Source organism: Micromesistius poutassou (genome assembly GCF_964030765.1).
Source record: "Micromesistius poutassou genome assembly, chromosome: 23".
In the NCBI taxonomy this organism is placed as follows: domain Eukaryota; kingdom Metazoa; phylum Chordata; class Actinopteri; order Gadiformes; family Gadidae; genus Micromesistius; species Micromesistius poutassou.
The window spans coordinates 8,087,649-8,108,910 of record NC_140293.1 but is presented as its reverse complement, the minus strand read 5'-3'; the positions used below and the strand labels follow the sequence as shown (position 1 = coordinate 8,108,910).

The following is a 21,262-nucleotide window of genomic DNA, read 5'->3' as shown; positions in this document are numbered from 1 at the left end:
GGAAAATGTTGAGTTTATTGATGCCTGGATAGCTCAGCCGGTAGAGCATCATACTTTTAATCTGAGGGTCCAGGGTTCAAGTCCCTGTTCAGGCGGGAATTCAATTATAAGAACTTCATTGACACTTCATAGGTCGTTGAGTGCTAGAATAGATGCGCTCGTTATTGATACTTTACAAAGATTTAAAAACAGAAGCCTTGTGATCCTACAAATTGGACATTTAACTAGTTACTTGTATTTATTGTGATTGACTAATTGACACTGTCTAAAATACAGAATGATGAGTCTCATTTTGTTTGACCTCTCAGCTGCAGAGGTTATGGCTAATGAACCATGTGCTCTTCAACAAACTCCAGTTCAATTCTGATCACTGTGACAGTCATTGAAATGGAAATTCTGTGAAAATCTAAATTTATTGGAGAATGCGGGCATCGATCCCGCTACCTCTCACATGCTAAGCGAGCGCTCTACCATTTGAGCTAATTCCCCTATCTGTAAGACATATTATAAGATAAAAAGCAGTACCCTCATTAAGCATAGCTTGTGGCTTTGAATTCCCTGTAGATGGTACAGGTACTTTTAATGGAAACCTAAAACATTTTTAACATGGGAAAATGTTGAGTTTATTGAAGCCTGGATAGCTCAGCCGGTAGAGCATCAGACTTTTAATCTGAGGGTCCAGCGTTCAAGTCCCTGTTCAGGTGGGATTTCAGTTATAATAACTTAATTGACCCTTCATAGGTCGTTGAGTGCTAGAATAGACGCGCTCGTTATTGATACTTTACAAAGATTTAAAAACAGAAGCCTTGTGATCCTACAAAATGGACGTTTAACTAGTTACTTGTATTTATTGTGATTGACTAATTGACACTGTCTAAAATACAGAATGATGAGTCTCATTTTGTTTGACCTCTCAGCTGCAGAGGTTTTGGCTAATGAACCATGTGCTCTTCAACAAACTCCAGTTCAATTCTGATTACTGTGACAGTCATTGAAATGGAAATTCTGTGAAAATCTAAATTTATTGGAGAATGCGGGCATCAATCCCGCTACCTCTCACATGCTAAGCGAGCGCTCTACCATTTGAGCTAATTCCCCTATCTGTAAGACATTTTATAAGATGAAAAGCAGTACCCTCATTAAGCATAGCTTGTGGCTTTGAATTCCCTGTAGATGGTACAGGTACTTTTAATGGAAACCTAAAACATTTTTAATGTGGGAAAATGTTGAGATTATTGAAGCCTGGATAGCTCAGCCGGTAGAGCATCAGACTTTTAATCTGAGGGTCCAGGGTTCAAGTCCCTGTTCAGGCGGGAATTCAATTATAAGAACTTCATTGACCCTGCATAGGTCGTTGAGTGCTAGAATAGACGCGCTCATTATTGATACTTTACAAAGATTTAAAAACGGAATCCTTGTGATCCTGACAATTCGACGTTTAACTAGTTACTTGTATTTATTGTAATTGAATAATTGACACTGTCTAAAATACAGAATGATGAGTCTCATTTTGTTTGACCTCTCAGCTGCAGAGGTTTTGGCTAATGAACCATGTGCTCTTCAACAAACTCCAGTTCAATTCTGATTACTGTGACAGTCATTGAAATGGAAATTCTGTGAAAATCTAAATTTATTGGAGAATGCGGGCATCAATCCCGCTACCTCTCACATGCTAAGCGAGCGCTCTACCATTTGAGCTAATTCCCCTATCTGTATGACATTTTATAAGATGAAAAGCAGTACCCTCATTAAGCAAAGCTTGTGGCTTTGAATTCCCTGTAGATGGTACAGGTACTTTTAATGGAAACCTAAAACATTTTTAATGTGGGAAAATGTTGAGGTTATTGAAGCCTGGATAGCTCAGCCGGTAGAGCATCAGACTTTTAATCTGAGGGTCCAGGGTTCAAGTCCCTGTTCAGGCGGGAATTCAATTATAAGAACTTCATTGACCCTTCATAGGTCGTTGAGTGCTAGAATAGACGCGCTCATTATTGATACTTTACAAAGATTTAAAAACGGAATCCTTGTGATCCTGACAATTCGACGTTTAACTAGTTACTTGTATTTATTGTAATTGAATAATTGACACTGTCTAAAATACAGAATGATGAGTCTCATTTTGTTTGACCTCTCAGCTGCAGAGGTTTTGGCTAATGAACACTGTGCTCTTCAACAAACTCCAGTTCAATTCTGATTACTGTGACAGTCATTGAAATGGAAATTCTGTGAAAATCTAAATTTATTGGAGAATGCGGGCATCGATCCCGCTACCTCTCACATGCTAAGCGAGTGCTCTACCATTTGAGCTAATTCCCCTATCTGTAAGACATATTATAAGATAAAAAGCAGTACCCTCATTAAGCATAGCTTGTGGCTTTGAATTCCCTGTAGATGGTACAGGTACTTTTAATGGAAACCTAAAACATTTTTAATATGGGAAAATGTTGAGTTTATTGAAGCCTGGATAGCTCAGCCGGTAGAGCATCAGACTTTTAATGTGAGGGTCCAGCGTTCAAGTCCCTGTTCAGGTGGGATTTCAGTTATAATAACTTCATTGACCCTTCATAGGTCGTTGAGTGCTAGAATAGACGCGCTCGTTATTGATACTTTACAAAGATTTAAAAACGGAATCCTTGTGATCCTGACAATTCGACGTTTAACTAGTTACTTGTATTTATTGTAATTGAATAATTGACACTGTCTAAAATACAGAATGATGAGTCTCATTTTGTTTGACCTCTCAGCTGCAGAGGTTTTGGCTAATGAACCATGTGCTCTTCAACAAACTCCAGTTCAATTCTGATTACTGTGACAGTCATTGAAATGGAAATTCTGTGAAAATCTAAATTTATTGGAGAATGCGGGCATCGATCCCGCTACCTCTCACATGCTAAGCGAGCGCTCTACCATTTGAGCTAATTCCCCTATCTGTAAGACATCTTATAAGATAAAAAGCAGTACCCTCATTCAGCATAGCTTGTGGCTTTGAATTCCCTGTAGATGGTACAGGTACTTTTAATGGAAACCTAAAACATTTTTAATGTGGGAAAATGTTGAGTTTATTGATGCCTGGAAAGCTCAGCCGGTAGAGCATCATACTTTTAATCTGAGGGTCCAGGGTTCAAGTCCCTGTTCAGGCGGGAATTCAATTATAAGAACTTCATTGACACTTCATAGGTCGTTGAGTGCTAGAATAGATGCGCTCGTTATTGATACTTTACAAAGATTTAAAAACAGAAGCCTTGTGATCCTACAAATTGGACATTTAACTAGTTACTTGTATTTATTGTAATTGACTAATTGACACTGTCTAAAATACAGAATGATGAGTCTCATTTTGTTTGACCTCTCAGCTGCAGAGGTTATGGCTAATGAACCATGTGCTCTTCAACAAACTCCAGTTCAATTCTGATTACTGTGACAGTCATTGAAATGGAAATTCTGTGAAAATCTAAATTTATTGGAGAATGCGGGCATCAATCCCGCTACCTCTCACATGCTAAGCGAGCGCTCTACCATTTGAGCTAATTCCCCTATCTGTAAGACATTTTATAAGATGAAAAGCAGTACCCTCATTAAGCATAGCTTGTGGCTTTGAATTCCCTGTAGATGGTACAGGTACTTTTAATGGAAACCTAAAACATTTTTAATGTGGGAAAATGTTGAGATTATTGAAGCCTGGATAGCTCAGCCGGTAGAGCATCAGACTTTTAATCTGAGTGTCCAGGGTTCAAGTCCCTGTTCAGGCGGGAATTCAATTATAAGAACTTCATTGACCCTGCATAGGTCGTTGAGTGCTAGAATAGACGCGCTCATTATTGATACTTTACAAAGATTTAAAAACGGAATCCTTGTGATCCTGACAATTCGACGTTTAACTAGTTACTTGTATTTATTGTAATTGAATAATTGACACTGTCTAAAATACAGAATGATGAGTCTCATTTTGTTTGACCTCTCAGCTGCAGAGGTTTTGGCTAATGAACCATGTGCTCTTCAACAAACTCCAGTTCAATTCTGATTACTGTGACAGTCATTGAAATGGAAATTCTGTGAAAATCTAAATTTATTGGAGAATGCGGGCATCGATCCCGCTACCTCTCACATGCTAAGCGAGCTCTCTACCATTTGAGCTAATTCCCCTATCTCTAAGACTTTTTATAAGATAAAAAGCAGTACCATCATTAAGCATAGCTTGTGGCTTTGAATTCCCTGTAGATGGTACAGGTACTTTTAATGGAAACCTAAAACATTTTTAATATGGGAAAATGTTGAGTTTATTGAAGCCTGGATAGCTCAGCCGGTAGAGCATCAGACTTTTAATCTGAGGGTCCAGCGTTCAAGTCCCTGTTCAGGTGGGATTTCAGTTATAATAACTTCATTGACCCTTCATAGGTCGTTGAGTGCTAGAATAGACGCGCTCGTTATTGATACTTTACAAAGATTTAAAAACAGAAGCCTTGTGATCCTACAAAATGGACGTTTAACTAGTTACTTGTATTTATTGTGATTGACTAATTGACACTGTCTAAAATACAGAATGATGAGTCTCATTTTGTTTGACCTCTCAGCTGCAGAGGTTTTGGCTAATGAACCATGTGCTCTTCAACAAACTCCAGTTCAATTCTGATTACTGTGACAGTCATTGAAATGGAAATTCTGTATTTATTGGTGAATGCGGGCATCAATCCCGCTACCTCTCACATGCTAAGCGAGCGCTCTACCATTTGAGCTAATTCCCCTATCTGTAAGACATTTTATAAGATGAAAAGCAGTACCCTCATTAAGCATAGCTTGTGGCTTTGAATTCCCTCTAGATGGTACAGGTACTTTTAATGGAAACCTAAAACATTTTTAATGTGGGAAAATGTTGAGGTTATTGAAGCATGGATAGCTCAGCCGGTAGAGCATCAGACTTTTAATCTGAGGGTCTAGGGTTCAAGTCCCTGTTCAGGCGGGAATTCAATTATAAGAACTTCATTGACACTTCATAGGTCGTTCAGTGCTAGAATAGATGCGCTCGTTATTGATACTTTACAAAGATTTAAAAACAGAAGCCTTGTGATCCTACAAAATGGACGTTTAACTAGTTACTTGTATTTATTGTGATTGACTAATTGACACTGTCTAAAATACAGAATGATGAGTCTCATTTTGTTTGACCTCTCAGCTGCAGAGGTTTTGGCTAATGAACACTGTGCTCTTCAACAAACTCCAGTTCAATTCTGATTACTGTGACAGTCATTGAAATGGAAATTCTGTGAAAATCTAAATTTATTGGAGAATGCGGGCATCGATCCCACTACCTCTCACATGCTAAGCGAGCTCTCTACCATTTGAGCTAATTCCCCTATCTGTAAGACTTTTTATGAGATAAAAAGCAGTACCATCATTAAGCATAGCTTGTGGCTTTGAATTCCCTGTAGATGGTACAGGTACTTTTAATGGAAACCTAAAATATTTTTAATGTGGGAAAATGTTGAGATTATTGAAGCCTGGATAGCTCAGCCGGTAGAGCATCAGACTTTTAATCTGAGGGTCCAGGGTTCAAGTCCCTGTTCAGGCGGGAATTCAATTATAAGAACTTCATTGACCCTTCATAGGTCGTTGAGTGCTAGAATAGACGCGCTCATTATTGATACTTTACAAAGATTTAAAAACGGAATCCTTGTGATCCTGACAATTCGACGTTTAACTAGTTACTTGTATTTATTGTAATTGAATAATTGACACTGTCTAAAATACAGAATGATGAGTCTCATTTTGTTTGACCTCTCAGCTGCAGAGGTTTTGGCTAATGAACCATGTGCTCTTCAACAAACTCCAGTTCAATTCTGATTACTGTGACAGTCATTGCAATGGAAATTCTGTGAAAATCTAAATTTATTGGAGAATGCGGGCATCAATCCCGCTACCTCTCACATGCTAAGCGAGCGCTCTACCATTTGAGCTAATTCCCCTATCTGTAAGACATATTATAAGATAAAAAGCAGTACCCTCATTAAGCATAGCTTGTGGCTTTGAATTCCCTGTAGATGGTACAGGTACTTTTAATGGAAACCTAAAACATTTTTAATATGGGAAAATGTAGAGTTTATTGAAGCCTGGATAGCTCAGCCGGTAGAGCATCAGACTTTTAATCTGAGGGTCTAGGGTTCAAGTCCCTGTTCAGGCGGGAATTCAATTATAAGAACTTCATTGACACTTCATAGGTCGTAGAGTGCTAGAATAGATGCGCTCGTTATTGATACTTTACAAAGATTTAAAAACAGAAGCCTTCTGATCCTACAAAATGGACGTTTAACTAGTTACTTGTATTTATTGTGATTGACTAATTGACACTGTCTAAAATACAGAATGATGAGTCTCATTTTGTTTGACCTCTCAGCTGCAGAGGTTTTGGCTAATGAACACTGTGCTCTTCAACAAACTCCAGTTCAATTCTGATTACTGTGACAGTCATTGAAATGGAAATTCTGTGAAAATCTAAATTTATTGGAGAATGCGGGCATCGATCCCGCTACCTCTCACATGCTAAGCGAGTGCTCTACCATTTGAGCTAATTCCCCTATCTGTAAGACATATTATAAGATAAAAAGCAGTACCCTCATTAAGCATAGCTTGTGGCTTTGAATTCCCTGTAGATGGTACAGGTACTTTTAATGGAAACCTAAAACATTTTTAATATGGGAAAATGTTGAGTTTATTGAAGCCTGGATAGCTCAGCCGGTAGAGCATCAGACTTTTAATCTGAGGGTCCAGCGTTCAAGTCCCTGTTCAGGTGGGATTTCAGTTATAATAACTTCATTGACACTTCATAGGTCGTTGAGTGCTAGAATAGATGCGCTCGTTATTGATACTTTACAAAGATTTAAAAACAGAAGCCTTGTGATCCTACAAATTGGACATTTAACTAGTTACTTGTATTTATTGTAATTGACTAATTGACACTGTCTAAAATACAGAATGATGAGTCTCATTTTGTTTGACCTCTCAGCTGCAGAGGTTTTGGCTAATGAACACTGTGCTCTTCAACAAACTCCAGTTCAATTCTGATTACTGTGACAGTCATTGAAATGGAAATTCTGTGAAAATCTAAATTTATTGGAGAATGCGGGCATCGATCCCGCTACCTCTCACATGCTAAGCGAGCTCTCTACTATTTGAGCTAATTCCCCTATCTGTAAGACTTTTCATAAGATAAAAAGCAGTACCATCATTAAGCATAGCTTGTGGCTTTGAATTCCCTGTAGATGGTACAGGTACTTTTAATGGAAACCTAAAACATTTTTAATGTGGGAAAATGTTGAGTTTATTGATGCCTGGATAGCTCAGCCGGTAGAGCATCATACTTTTAATCTGAGGGTCCAGGGTTCAAGTCCCTGTTCAGGCGGGAATTCAATTATAAGAACTTCATTGACACTTCATAGGTCGTTGAGTGCTAGAATAGATGCGCTCGTTATTGATACTTTACAAAGATTTAAAAACAGAAGCCTTGTGATCCTACAAAATGGACGTTTAACTAGTTACTTGTATTTATTGTGATTGACTAATTGACACTGTCTAAAATAGAGAATGATGAGTCTCATTTTGTTTGACCTCTCAGCTGCAGAGGTTTTGGCTAATGAACACTGTGCTCTTCGACAAACTCCAGTTCAATTCTGATTACTGTGACAGTCATTGAAATGGAAATTCTGTGAAAATCTAAATTTATTGGAGAATGCGGGCATCGAACACGCTACCTCTCACATGCTAAGCGAGCGCTCTACCATTTGAGCTAATTCCCCTATCTGTAAGACATCTTATAAGATAAAAAGCAGTACCCTCATTAAGCATAGCTTGTGGCTTTGAATTCCCTGTAGATGGTACAGGTACTTTTAATGGAAACCTAAAACATTTTTAATGTGGGAAAATGTTGAGTTTATTGATGCCTGGATAGCTCAGCCGGTAGAGCATCATACTTTTAATCTGAGGGTCCAGGGTTCAAGTCCCTGTTCAGGCGGGAATTCAATTATAAGAACTTCATTGACACTTCATAGGTCGTTGAGTGCTAGAATAGATGCGCTCGTTATTGATACTTTACAAAGATTTAAAAACAGAAGCCTTGTGATCCTACAAAATGGACGTTTAACTAGTTACTTGTATTTATTGTGATTGACTAATTGACACTGTCTAAAATACAGAATGATGAGTCTCATTTTGTTTGACCTCTCAGCTGCAGAGGTTTTGGCTAATGAACACTGTGCTCTTCAACAAACTCCAGTTCAATTCTGATTACTGTGACAGTCATTGAAATGGAAATTCTGTGAAAATCTAAATTTATTGGAGAATGCGGGCATCGATCCCGCTACCTCTCACATGCTAAGCGAGCTCTCTACTATTTGAGCTAATTCCCCTATCTGTAAGACTTTTCATAAGATAAAAAGCAGTACCATCATTAAGCATAGCTTGTGGCTTTGAATTCCCTGTAGATGGTACAGGTACTTTTAATGGAAACCTAAAACATTTTTAATGTGGGAAAATGTTGAGTTTATTGATGCCTGGATAGCTCAGCCGGTAGAGCATCATACTTTTAATCTGAGGGTCCAGGGTTCAAGTCCCTGTTCAGGCGGGAATTCAATTATAAGAACTTCATTGACACTTCATAGGTCGTTGAGTGCTAGAATAGATGCGCTCGTTATTGATACTTTACAAAGATTTAAAAACAGAAGCCTTGTGATCCTACAAAATGGACGTTTAACTAGTTACTTGTATTTATTGTGATTGACTAATTGACACTGTCTAAAATACAGAATGATGAGTCTCATTTTGTTTGACCTCTCAGCTGCAGAGGTTTTGGCTAATGAACACTGTGCTCTTCGACAAACTCCAGTTCAATTCTGATTACTGTGACAGTCATTGAAATGGAAATTCTGTGAAAATCTAAATTTATTGGAGAATGCGGGCATCGATCACGCTACCTCTCACATGCTAAGCGAGCGCTCTACCATTTGAGCTAATTCCCCTATCTGTAAGACATCTTATAAGATAAAAAGCAGTACCCTCATTAAGCATAGCTTGTGGCTTTGAATTCCCTGTAGATGGTACAGGTACTTTTAATGGAAACCTAAAACATTTTTAATGTGGGAAAATGTTGAGTTTATTGATGCCTGGATAGCTCAGCCGGTAGAGCATCATACTTTTAATCTGAGGGTCCAGGGTTCAAGTCCCTGTTCAGGCGGGAATTCAATTATAAGAACTTCATTGACACTTCATAGGTCGTTGAATGCTAGAATAGATGCGCTCGTTATTGATACTTTACAAAGATTTAAAAACAGAAACCTTGTGATCCTACAAATTGGACATTTAACTAGTTACTTGTATTTATTGTGATTGACTAATTGACACTGTCTAAAATACAGAATGATGAGTCTCATTTAGTTTGACCTCTCAGCTGCAGAGGTTTTGGCTAATGAACCATGTGCTCTTCAACAAACTCCAGTTCAATTCTGATTACTGTGACAGTCATTGAAATGGAAATTCTGTGAAAATCTAAATTTATTGGAGAATGCGGGCATCGATCCCGCTACCTCTCACATGCTAAGCGAGCTCTCTACCATTTGAGCTAATTCCCCTATCTGTAAGACTTTTTATAAGATAAAAAGCAGTACCATCATTAAGCATAGCTTGTGGCTTTGAATTCCCTGTAGATGGTACAGGTACTTTTAATGGAAACCTAAAACATTTTTAATATGGGAAAATGTTGAGTTTATTGAAGCCTGGATAGCTCAGCCGGTAGAGCATCAGACTTTTAATCTGAGGGTCCAGCGTTCAAGTCCCTGTTCAGGTGGGATTTCAGTTATAATAACTTCATTGACCCTTCATAGGTCGTTGAGTGCTAGAATAGACGCGCTCGTTATTGATACTTTACAAAGATTTAAAAACAGGAGCCTTGTGATCCTACAAAATGGACGTTTAACTAGTTACTTGTATTTATTGTGATTGACTAATTGACACTGTCTAAAATACAGAATGATGAGTCTCATTTTGTTTGACCTCTCAGCTGTAGAGGTTTTGGCTAATGAACACTGTGCTCTTCAACAAACTCCAGTTCAATTCTGATTACTGTGACAGTCATTGAAATGGAAATTCTGTGAAAATCTAAATTTATTGGAGAATGCGGGCATCGATCCCGCTACCTCTCACATGCTAAGCGAGCTCTCTACCATTTGAGCTAATTCCCCTATCTGTAAGACTTTTTATAAGATAAAAAGCAGTACCATCATTAAGCATAGCTTGTGGCTTTGAATTCCCTGTAGATGGTACAGGTACTTTTAATGGAAACCTAAAACATTTTTAATGTGGGAAAATGTTGAGATTATTGAAGCCTGGAAAGCTCAGCCGGTAGAGCATCAGACATTTAATCTGAGGGTCCAGGGTTCAAGTCCCTGTTCAGGCGGGAATTCAATTATAAGAACTTCATTGACACTTCATAGGTCGTTGAGTGCTAGAATAGATGCGCTCATTATTGATACTTTACAAAGATTTAAAAACAGAAGCCTTGTGATCCTGCAAATTGGACGTTTAACTAGTTACTTGTATTTATTGTAATTGAATAATTGACACTGTCTAAATACAGAATGATGAGTCTCATTTTGTTTGACCTCTCAGCTGTAGAGGTTTTGGCTAATGAACACTGTGCTCTTCAACAAACTCCAGTTCAATTCTGATTACTGTGACAGTCATTGAAATGGAAATTCTGTGAAAATCTAAATTTATTGGAGAATGCGGGCATCGATCCCGCTACCTCTCACATGCTAAGCGAGCTCTCTACCATTTGAGCTAATTCCCCTATCTGTAAGACTTTTTATAAGATAAAAAGCAGTACCATCATTAAGCATAGCTTGTGGCTTTGAATTCCCTGTAGATGGTACAGGTACTTTTAATGGAAACCTAAAACATTTTTAATGTGGGAAAATGTTGAGATTATTGAAGCCTGGAAAGCTCAGCCGGTAGAGCATCAGACATTTAATCTGAGGGTCCAGGGTTCAAGTCCCTGTTCAGGCGGGAATTCAATTATAAGAACTTCATTGACACTTCATAGGTCGTTGAGTGCTAGAATAGATGCGCTCATTATTGATACTTTACAAAGATTTAAAAACAGAAGCCTTGTGATCCTGCAAATTGGACGTTTAACTAGTTACTTGTATTTATTGTAATTGAATAATTGACACTGTCTAAATACAGAATGATGAGTCTCATTTTGTTTGACCTCTCAGCTGCAGAGGTTTTGGCTAATGAACCATGTGCTCTTCAACAAACTCCAGTTCAATTCTGATTACTGTGACAGTCATTGAAATGGAAATTCTGTGAAAATCTAAATTTATTGGTGAATGCGGGCATCAATCCCGCTACCTCTCACATGCTAAGCGAGCGCTCTACCATTTGAGCTAATTCCCCTATCTGTAAGACATATTATAAGATGAAAAGCAGTACCCTCATTAAGCATAGCTTGTGGCTTTGAATTCCCTGTAGATGGTACAGGTACTTTTAATGGAAACCTAAAACATTTTTAATGTGGGAAAATGTTGAGGTTATTGTAGCCTGGATAGCTCAGCCGGTAGAGCATCAGACTTTTAATCTGAGGGTCCAGGGTTCAAGTCCCTGTTCAGGCGAGAATTCAATTATAAGAACTTCATTGACACTTCATAGGTCGTTCAGTGCTAGAATAGATGCGCTCGTTATTGATTCTTTACAAAGATTTAAAAACAGAAGCCTTGTGATCCTACAAAATGGACGTTTAACTAGTTACTTGTATTTATTGTGATTGACTAATTGACACTGTCTAAAATACAGAATGATGAGTCTCATTTTGTTTGACCTCTCAGCTGCAGAGGTTTTGGCTAATGAACACTGTGCTCTTCAACAAACTCCAGTTCAATTCTGATTACTGTGACAGTCATTGAAATGGAAATTCTGTGAAAATCTAAATTTATTGGAGAATGCGGGCATCGATCCCGCTACCTCTCACATGCTAAGCGAGCTCTCTACTATTTGAGCTAATTCCCCTATCTGTAAGACTTTTCATAAGATAAAAAGCAGTACCATCATTAAGCATAGCTTGTGGCTTTGAATTCCCTGTAGATGGTACAGGTACTTTTAATGGAAACCTAAAACATTTTTAATGTGGGAAAATGTTGAGTTTATTGATGCCTGGATAGCTCAGCCGGTAGAGCATCATACTTTTAATCTGAGGGTCCAGGGTTCAAGTCCCTGTTCAGGCGGGAATTCAATTATAAGAACTTCATTGACACTTCATAGGTCGTTGAGTGCTAGAATAGATGCGCTCGTTATTGATACTTTACAAAGATTTAAAAACAGAAGCCTTGTGATCCTACAAAATGGACGTTTAACTAGTTACTTGTATTTATTGTGATTGACTAATTGACACTGTCTAAAATACAGAATGATGAGTCTCATTTTGTTTGACCTCTCAGCTGCAGAGGTTTTGGCTAATGAACACTGTGCTCTTCGACAAACTCCAGTTCAATTCTGATTACTGTGACAGTCATTGAAATGGAAATTCTGTGAAAATCTAAATTTATTGGAGAATGCGGGCATCGATCACGCTACCTCTCACATGCTAAGCGAGCGCTCTACCATTTGAGCTAATTCCCCTATCTGTAAGACTTTTCATAAGATAAAAAGCAGTACCATCATTAAGCATAGCTTGTGGCTTTGAATTCCCTGTAGATGGTACAGGTACTTTTAATGGAAACCTAAAACATTTTTAATGTGGGAAAATGTTGAGTTTATTGATGCCTGGATAGCTCAGCCGGTAGAGCATCATACTTTTAATCTGAGGGTCCAGGGTTCAAGTCCCTGTTCAGGCGGGAATTCAATTATAAGAACTTCATTGACACTTCATAGGTCGTTGAGTGCTAGAATAGATGCGCTCGTTATTGATACTTTACAAAGATTTAAAAACAGAAGCCTTGTGATCCTACAAAATGGACGTTTAACTAGTTACTTGTATTTATTGTGATTGACTAATTGACACTGTCTAAAATACAGAATGATGAGTCTCATTTTGTTTGACCTCTCAGCTGCAGAGGTTTTGGCTAATGAACACTGTGCTCTTCGACAAACTCCAGTTCAATTCTGATTACTGTGACAGTCATTGAAATGGAAATTCTGTGAAAATCTAAATTTATTGGAGAATGCGGGCATCGATCACGCTACCTCTCACATGCTAAGCGAGCGCTCTACCATTTGAGCTAATTCCCCTATCTGTAAGACATCTTATAAGATAAAAAGCAGTACCCTCATTAAGCATAGCTTGTGGCTTTGAATTCCCTGTAGATGGTACAGGTACTTTTAATGGAAACCTAAAACATTTTTAATGTGGGAAAATGTTGAGTTTATTGATGCCTGGATAGCTCAGCCGGTAGAGCATCATACTTTTAATCTGAGGGTCCAGGGTTCAAGTCCCTGTTCAGGCGGGAATTCAATTATAAGAACTTCATTGACACTTCATAGGTCGTTGAATGCTAGAATAGATGCGCTCGTTATTGATACTTTACAAAGATTTAAAAACAGAAACCTTGTGATCCTACAAATTGGACATTTAACTAGTTACTTGTATTTATTGTGATTGACTAATTGACACTGTCTAAAATACAGAATGATGAGTCTCATTTAGTTTGACCTCTCAGCTGCAGAGGTTTTGGCTAATGAACCATGTGCTCTTCAACAAACTCCAGTTCAATTCTGATTACTGTGACAGTCATTGAAATGGAAATTCTGTGAAAATCTAAATTTATTGGAGAATGCGGGCATCGATCCCGCTACCTCTCACATGCTAAGCGAGCTCTCTACCATTTGAGCTAATTCCCCTATCTGTAAGACTTTTTATAAGATAAAAAGCAGTACCATCATTAAGCATAGCTTGTGGCTTTGAATTCCCTGTAGATGGTACAGGTACTTTTAATGGAAACCTAAAACATTTTTAATATGGGAAAATGTTGAGTTTATTGAAGCCTGGATAGATCAGCCGGTAGAGCATCAGACTTTTAATCTGAGGGTCCAGCGTTCAAGTCCCTGTTCAGGTGGGATTTCAGTTATAATAACTTCATTGACCCTTCATAGGTCGTTGAGTGCTAGAATAGACGCGCTCGTTATTGATACTTTACAAAGATTTAAAAACAGGAGCCTTGTGATCCTACAAAATGGACGTTTAACTAGTTACTTGTATTTATTGTGATTGACTAATTGACACTGTCTAAAATACAGAATGATGAGTCTCATTTTGTTTGACCTCTCAGCTGTAGAGGTTTTGGCTAATGAACACTGTGCTCTTCAACAAACTCCAGTTCAATTCTGATTACTGTGACAGTCATTGAAATGGAAATTCTGTGAAAATCTAAATTTATTGGAGAATGCGGGCATCAATCCCACTACCTCTCACATACTAAGCGAGCACTCTACCATTTGAGCTAATTCCCCTATCTGTAAGACATTTTATAAGATGAAAAGCAGTACCCTCATTAAGCATAGCTTGTGGCTTTGAATTCCCTGTAGATGGTACAGGTACTTTTAATGGAAACGTAAAACATTTTTAATGTGGGAAAATGTTGAGGTTAATGAAGCCTGGATAGCTCAGCCGGTAGAGCATCAGACTTTTAATCTGAGGGTCCAGGGTTCAAGTCCCTGTTCAGGCGGGAATTCAATTATAAGAACTTCATTGAGCCTTCATAGGTCGTAGAGTGCTAGAATAGATGCGCTCGTTATTGATACTTTACAAAGATTTAAAAACAGAAGCCTTCTGATCCTACAAAATGGACGTTTAACTAGTTACTTGTATTTATTGTGATTGACTAATTGACACTGTCTAAAATACAGAATGATGAGTCTCATTTTGTTTGACCTCTCAGCTGCAGAGGTTTTGGCTAATGAACACTGTGCTCTTCAACAAACTCCAGTTCAATTCTGATTACTGTGACAGTCATTGAAATGGAAATTCTGTGAAAATCTAAATTTATTGGAGAATGCGGGCATCGATCCCGCTACCTCTCACATGCTAAGCGAGCTCTCTACCATTTGAGCTAATTCCCCTATCTGTAAGACTTTTTATAAGATAAAAAGCAGTACCATCATTAAGCATAGCTTGTGGCTTTGAATTCCCTGTAGATGGTACAGGTACTTTTAATGGAAACCTAAAACATTTTTAATGTGGGAAAATGTTGAGATTATTGAAGCCTGGAAAGCTCAGCCGGTAGAGCATCAGACATTTAATCTGAGGGTCCAGGGTTCAAGTCCCTGTTCAGGCGGGAATTCAATTATAAGAACTTCATTGACACTTCATAGGTCGTTGAGTGCTAGAATAGATGCGCTCATTATTGATACTTTACAAAGATTTAAAAACAGAAGCCTTGTGATCCTGCAAATTGGACGTTTAACTAGTTACTTGTATTTATTGTAATTGAATAATTGACACTGTCTAAATACAGAATGATGAGTCTCATTTTGTTTGACCTCTCAGCTGCAGAGGTTTTGGCTAATGAACCATGTGCTCTTCAACAAACTCCAGTTCAATTCTGATTACTGTGACAGTCATTGAAATGGAAATTCTGTGAAAATCTAAATTTATTGGTGAATGCGGGCATCAATCCCGCTACCTCTCACATGCTAAGCGAGCGCTCTACCATTTGAGCTAATTCCCCTATCTGTAAGACATATTATAAGATGAAAAGCAGTACCCTCATTAAGCATAGCTTGTGGCTTTGAATTCCCTGTAGATGGTACAGGTACTTTTAATGGAAACCTAAAACATTTTTAATGTGGGAAAATGTTGAGGTTATTGTAGCCTGGATAGCTCAGCCGGTAGAGCATCAGACTTTTAATCTGAGGGTCCAGGGTTCAAGTCCCTGTTCAGGCGAGAATTCAATTATAAGAACTTCATTGACACTTCATAGGTCGTTCAGTGCTAGAATAGATGCGCTCGTTATTGATTCTTTACAAAGATTTAAAAACAGAAGCCTTGTGATCCTACAAAATGGACGTTTAACTAGTTACTTGTATTTATTGTGATTGACTAATTGACACTGTCTAAAATACAGAATGATGAGTCTCATTTTGTTTGACCTCTCAGCTGCAGAGGTTTTGGCTAATGAACACTGTGCTCTTCAACAAACTCCAGTTCAATTCTGATTACTGTGACAGTCATTGAAATGGAAATTCTGTGAAAATCTAAATTTATTGGAGAATGCGGGCATCGATCACGCTACCTCTCACATGCTAAGCGAGCGCTCTACCATTTGAGCTAATTCCCCTATCTGTAAGACATCTTATAAGATAAAAAGCAGTACCCTCATTAAGCATAGCTTGTGGCTTTGAATTCCCTGTAGATGGTACAGGTACTTTTAATGGAAACCTAAAACATTTTTAATGTGGGAAAATGTTGAGTTTATTGATGCCTGGATAGCTCAGCCGGTAGAGCATCATACTTTTAATCTGAGGGTCCAGGGTTCAAGTCCCTGTTCAGGTGGGAATTCAATTATAAGAACTTCATTGACACTTCATAGGTCGTTGAGTGCTAGAATAGATGCGCTCGTTATTGATACTTTACAAAGATTTAAAAACAGAAGCCTTGTGATCCTACAAATTGGACATTTAACTAGTTACTTGTATTTATTGTAATTGACTAATTGACACTGTCTAAAATACAGAATGATGAGTCTCATTTTGTTTGACCTCTCAGCTGCAGAGGTTTTGGCTAATGAACACTGTGCTCTTCAACAAACTCCAGTTCAATTCTGATTACTGTGACAGTCATTGAAATGGAAATTCTGTGAAAATCTAAATTTATTGGAGAATGCGGGCATCGATCCCGCTACCTCTCACATGCTAAGCGAGCTCTCTACCATTTGAGCTAATTCCCCTATCTGTAAGACTTTTTATAAGATAAAAAGCAGTACCATCATTAAGCATAGCTTGTGGCTTTGAATTACCTGTAGATGGTACAGGTACTTTTAATGGAAACCTAAAACATTTTTAATGTGGGAAAATGTTGAGATTATTGCAGCCTGGATAGCTCAGCCGGTAGAGCATCAGACTTTTAATCTGAGGGTCCAGGGTTCAAGTCCCTGTTCAGGCAGGAATTCAATTATAAGAACTTCATTGACCCTTCATAGGTCGTTGAGTGCTAGAATAGACGGGCTCATTATTGATACTTTACAAAGATTTAAAAACGGAATCCTTGTGATCCTGACAATTCGACGTTTAAGTAGTTACTTGTATTTATTGTAATTGAATAATTGACACTGTCTAAAATACAGAATGATGAGTCTCATTTTGTTTGACCTCTCAGCTGCAGAGGTTTTGGCTAATGAACCGTGTGCTCTTCAACAAACTCCAGTTCAATTCTGATTACTGTGACAGTCATTGAAATGGAAATTCTGTGAAAATCTAAATTTATTGGAGAATGCGGGCATCAATCCCGCTACCTCTCACATGCTAAGCGAGCGCTCTACCATTTGAGCTAATTCCCCTATCTGTATGACATTTTATAAGATAAAAAGCAGTACCCTCATTAAGCATAGCTTGTGGCTTTGAATTCCCTGTAGATGGTACAGGTACTTTTAATGGAAACCTAAAACATTTTTAATGTGGGAAAATGTTGAGGTTATTGAAGCCTGGATAGCTCAGCCGGTAGAGCATCAGACTTTTAATCTGAGGGTCCAGGGTTCAAGTCCCTGTTCAGGCGGGAATTCAATTATAAGAACTTCATTGACCCTTCATAGGTCGTTGAGTGCTAGAATAGATGCGCTCATTATTGATACTTTACAAAGATTTAAAAACGTAATCCTTGTGATCCTGACAATTCGACGTTTAACTAGTTACTTGTATTTATTGTAATTGAATAATTGACACTGTCTAAAATACAGAATGATGAGTCTCACTTTGTTTGACCTCTCAGCTGCAGAGGTTTTGGCTAATGAACCATGTGCTCTTCAACAAACTCCAGTTCAATTCTGATTACTGTGACAGTCATTGAAATTGAAATTCTGTGAAAATCTAAATTTATTGGAGAATGCGGGCATCGATCCCGCTACCTCTCACATGCTAAGCGAGCTCTCTACTATTTGAGCTAATTCCCCTATCTGTAAGACTTTTTATAAGATAAAAAGCAGTACCATCATTAAGCATAGCTTGTGGCTTTGAATTCCCTGTAGATGGTACAGGTACTTTTAATGGAAACCTAAAACATTTTTAATGTGGGAAAATGTTGAGTTTATTGATGCCTGGATAGCTCAGCCGGTAGAGCATCATACTTTTAATCTGAGGGTCCAGGGTTCAAGTCCCTGTTCAGGCGGGAATTCAATTATAAGAACTTCATTGACACTTCATAGGTCGTTGAGTGCTAGAATAGATGCGCTCGTTATTGATACTTTACAAAGATTTAAAAACAGAAGCCTTGTGATCCTACAAATTGGACATTTAACTAGTTACTTGTATTTATTGTAATTGACTAATTGACACTGTCTAAAATACAGAATGATGAGTCTCATTTTGTTTGACCTCTCAGCTGCAGAGGTTTTGGCTAATGAACACTGTGCTCTTCAACAAACTCCAGTTCAATTCTGATTACTGTGACAGTCATTGAAATGGAAATTCTGTGAAAATCTAAATTTATTTGAGAATGCGGGCATCGATCCCGCTACCTCTCACATGCTAAGCGAGCTCTCTACCATTTGAGCTAATTCCCCTATCTGTAAGACTTTTTATAAGATAAAAAGCAGTACCATCATTAAGCATAGCTTGTGGCTTTGAATTCCCTGTAGATGGTACAGGTACTTTTAATGGAAACCTAAAACATTTTTAATGTGGGAAAATGTTGAGATTATTGAAGCCTGGATAGCTCAGCCGGTAGAGCATCAGACTTTTAATCTGAGGGTCCAGGGTTCAAGTCCCTGTTCAGGCGGGAATTCAATTATAAGAACTTCATTGACCCTTCATAGGTCGTTGAGTGCTAGAATAGACGCGCTCATTATTGATACTTTACAAAGATTTAAAAACGGAATCCTTGTGATCCTGACAATTCGACGTTTAACTAGTTGCTTGTATTTATTGTAATTGAATAATTGACACTGTCTAAAATACAGAATGATGAGTCTCATTTTGTTTGACCTCTCAGCTGCAGAGGTTTTGGCTAATGAACCATGTGCTCTTCAACAAACTCCAGTTCAATTCTGATTACTGTGACAGTCATTGAAATGGAAATTCTGTGAAAATCTAAATTTATTGGAGAATGCGGGCATCAATCCCGCTACCTCTCACATGCTAAGCGAGCGCTCTACCATTTGAGCTAATTCCCCTATCTGTATGACATTTTATAAGATGAAAAGCAGTACCCTCATTAAGCATAGCTTGTGGCTTTGAATTCCCTGTAGATGGTACAGGTACTTTTAATGGAAACCTAAAACATTTTTAATGTGGGAAAATGTTGAGGTTATTGAAGCCTGGATAGCTCAGCCGGTAGAGCATCAGTCTTTTAATCTGAGGGTCCAGGGTTCAAGTCCCTGTTCAGGCGGGAATTCAATTATAAGAACTTCATTGACCCTTCATAGGTCGTAGAGTGCTAGAATAGATGCGCTCGTTATTGATACTTTACAAAGATTTAAAAACAGAAGCCTTCTGATCCTACAAAATGGACGTTTAACTAGTTACTTGTATTTATTGTGATTGACTAATTGACACTGTCTAAAATACAGAATGATGAGTCTCATTTTGTTTGACCTCTCAGCTGCAGAGGTTTTGGCTAATGAACCATGTGCTCTTCAACAAACTCCAGTTCAATTCTGATTACTGTGACAGTCATTGAAATGGAAATTCTGTGAAAATCTAAATTTATTGGTGAATGCGGGCATCAATCCCGCTACCTCTCACATGCTAAGCGAGCGCTCTACCATTTGAGCTAATTCCCCTATCTGTAAGACATTTTATAAGATGAAAAGCAGTACCCTCATTAAGCATAGCTTGTGGCTTTGAATTCCCTGTAGATGGTACAGGTACTTTTAATGGAAACCTAAAACATTTTTAATGTGGGAAAATGTTGAGGTTTTTGAAGCCTGGATAGCTCAGCCGGTAGAGCATCAGACTTTTAAACTGAGGGTCCAGGGTTCAAGTCCCTGTTCAGGCGGGAATTCAATTATAAGAACTTCATTGACACTTCATAGGTCGTTCAGTGCTAGAATAGATGCGCTCGTTATTGATACTTTACAAAGATTTAAAAACAGAAGCCTTGTGATCCTACAAAATGGACGTTTAACTAGTTACTTGTATTTATTGTGATTGACTAATTGACACTGTCTAAAATACAGAATGATGAGTCTCATTTTGTTTGACCTCTCAGCTGCAGAGGTTTTGGCTAATGAACACTGTGCTCTTCAACAAACTCCAGTTCAATTCTGATTACTGTGACAGTCATTGAAATGGAAATTCTGTGAAAATCTAAATTTATTGGAGAATGCGGGCATCGATCACGCTACCTCTCACATGCTAAGCGAGCGCTCTACCATTTGAGCTAATTCCCCTATCTGTAAGACATCTTATAAGATAAAAAGCAGTACCCTCATTAAGCATAGCTTGTGGCTTTGAATTCCCTGTAGATGGTACAGGTACTTTTAATGGAAACCTAAAACATTTTTAATGTGGGAAAATGTTGAGTTTATTGATGCCTGGATAGCTCAGCCGGTAGAGCATCATACTTTTAATCTGAGGGTCCAGGGTTCAAGTCCCTGTTCAGGCGGGAATTCAATTATAAGAACTTCATTGACACTTCATAGGTCGTTGAGTGCTAGAATAGATGCGCTCGTTATTGATACTTTACAAAGATTTAAAAACAGAAGCCTTGTGATCCTACAAATTGGACATTTAACTAGTTACTTGTATTTATTGTAATTGACTAATTGACACTGTCTAAAATACAGAATGATGAGTCTCATTTTGTTTGACCTCTCAGCTGCAGAGGTTTTGGCTAATGAACACTGTGCTCTTCAACAAACTCCAGTTCAATTCTGATTACTGTGACAGTCATTGAAATGGAAATTCTGTGAAAATCTAAATTTATTGGAGAATGCGGGCATCGATCCCGCTACCTCTCACATGCTAAGCGAGCTCTCTACCATTTGAGCTAATTCCCCTATCTGTAAGACTTTTTATAAGATAAAAAGCAGTACCATCATTAAGCATAGCTTGTGGCTTTGAATTCCCTGTAGATGGT

The 21,262-nt window shown here is 38.1% G+C and overlaps 12 non-coding genes across 12 annotated transcripts; all 12 read left to right on the top strand.

The window, feature by feature from the left end:
- Positions 1–1,240: 1,240 nt before the first annotated feature.
- Positions 1,241–1,313, top strand: AC3HAE_039130 (transfer RNA lysine (anticodon UUU)). The gene has a single exon. It is a non-coding gene; the product is annotated as a tRNA-Lys (tRNA).
- Positions 1,314–1,849: 536 nt separating this feature from the next.
- AC3HAE_039128 (transfer RNA lysine (anticodon UUU)) lies at positions 1,850–1,922 on the top strand. Its single transcript has one exon. It is a non-coding gene; the product is annotated as a tRNA-Lys (tRNA).
- Positions 1,923–3,676: 1,754 nt separating this feature from the next.
- On the top strand, positions 3,677–3,749 carry AC3HAE_039127 (transfer RNA lysine (anticodon UUU)). The gene has a single exon. It is a non-coding gene; the product is annotated as a tRNA-Lys (tRNA).
- Positions 3,750–5,493: 1,744 nt separating this feature from the next.
- Positions 5,494–5,566, top strand: AC3HAE_039126 (transfer RNA lysine (anticodon UUU)). The gene has a single exon. It is a non-coding gene; the product is annotated as a tRNA-Lys (tRNA).
- A 536-nt stretch (positions 5,567–6,102) lies between these two features.
- On the top strand, positions 6,103–6,175 carry AC3HAE_039125 (transfer RNA lysine (anticodon UUU)). The gene has a single exon. It is a non-coding gene; the product is annotated as a tRNA-Lys (tRNA).
- A 5,406-nt stretch (positions 6,176–11,581) lies between these two features.
- On the top strand, positions 11,582–11,654 carry AC3HAE_039124 (transfer RNA lysine (anticodon UUU)). The gene has a single exon. It is a non-coding gene; the product is annotated as a tRNA-Lys (tRNA).
- A 2,972-nt stretch (positions 11,655–14,626) lies between these two features.
- AC3HAE_039123 (transfer RNA lysine (anticodon UUU)) lies at positions 14,627–14,699 on the top strand. Its single transcript has one exon. It is a non-coding gene; the product is annotated as a tRNA-Lys (tRNA).
- Positions 14,700–15,843: 1,144 nt separating this feature from the next.
- AC3HAE_039122 (transfer RNA lysine (anticodon UUU)) lies at positions 15,844–15,916 on the top strand. Its single transcript has one exon. It is a non-coding gene; the product is annotated as a tRNA-Lys (tRNA).
- A 1,145-nt stretch (positions 15,917–17,061) lies between these two features.
- Positions 17,062–17,134, top strand: AC3HAE_039120 (transfer RNA lysine (anticodon UUU)). Its single transcript has one exon. It is a non-coding gene; the product is annotated as a tRNA-Lys (tRNA).
- A 536-nt stretch (positions 17,135–17,670) lies between these two features.
- On the top strand, positions 17,671–17,743 carry AC3HAE_039119 (transfer RNA lysine (anticodon UUU)). The gene has a single exon. It is a non-coding gene; the product is annotated as a tRNA-Lys (tRNA).
- A 1,145-nt stretch (positions 17,744–18,888) lies between these two features.
- AC3HAE_039117 (transfer RNA lysine (anticodon UUU)) lies at positions 18,889–18,961 on the top strand. Its single transcript has one exon. It is a non-coding gene; the product is annotated as a tRNA-Lys (tRNA).
- A 536-nt stretch (positions 18,962–19,497) lies between these two features.
- On the top strand, positions 19,498–19,570 carry AC3HAE_039116 (transfer RNA lysine (anticodon UUU)). The gene has a single exon. It is a non-coding gene; the product is annotated as a tRNA-Lys (tRNA).
- Positions 19,571–21,262: the final 1,692 nt, after the last annotated feature.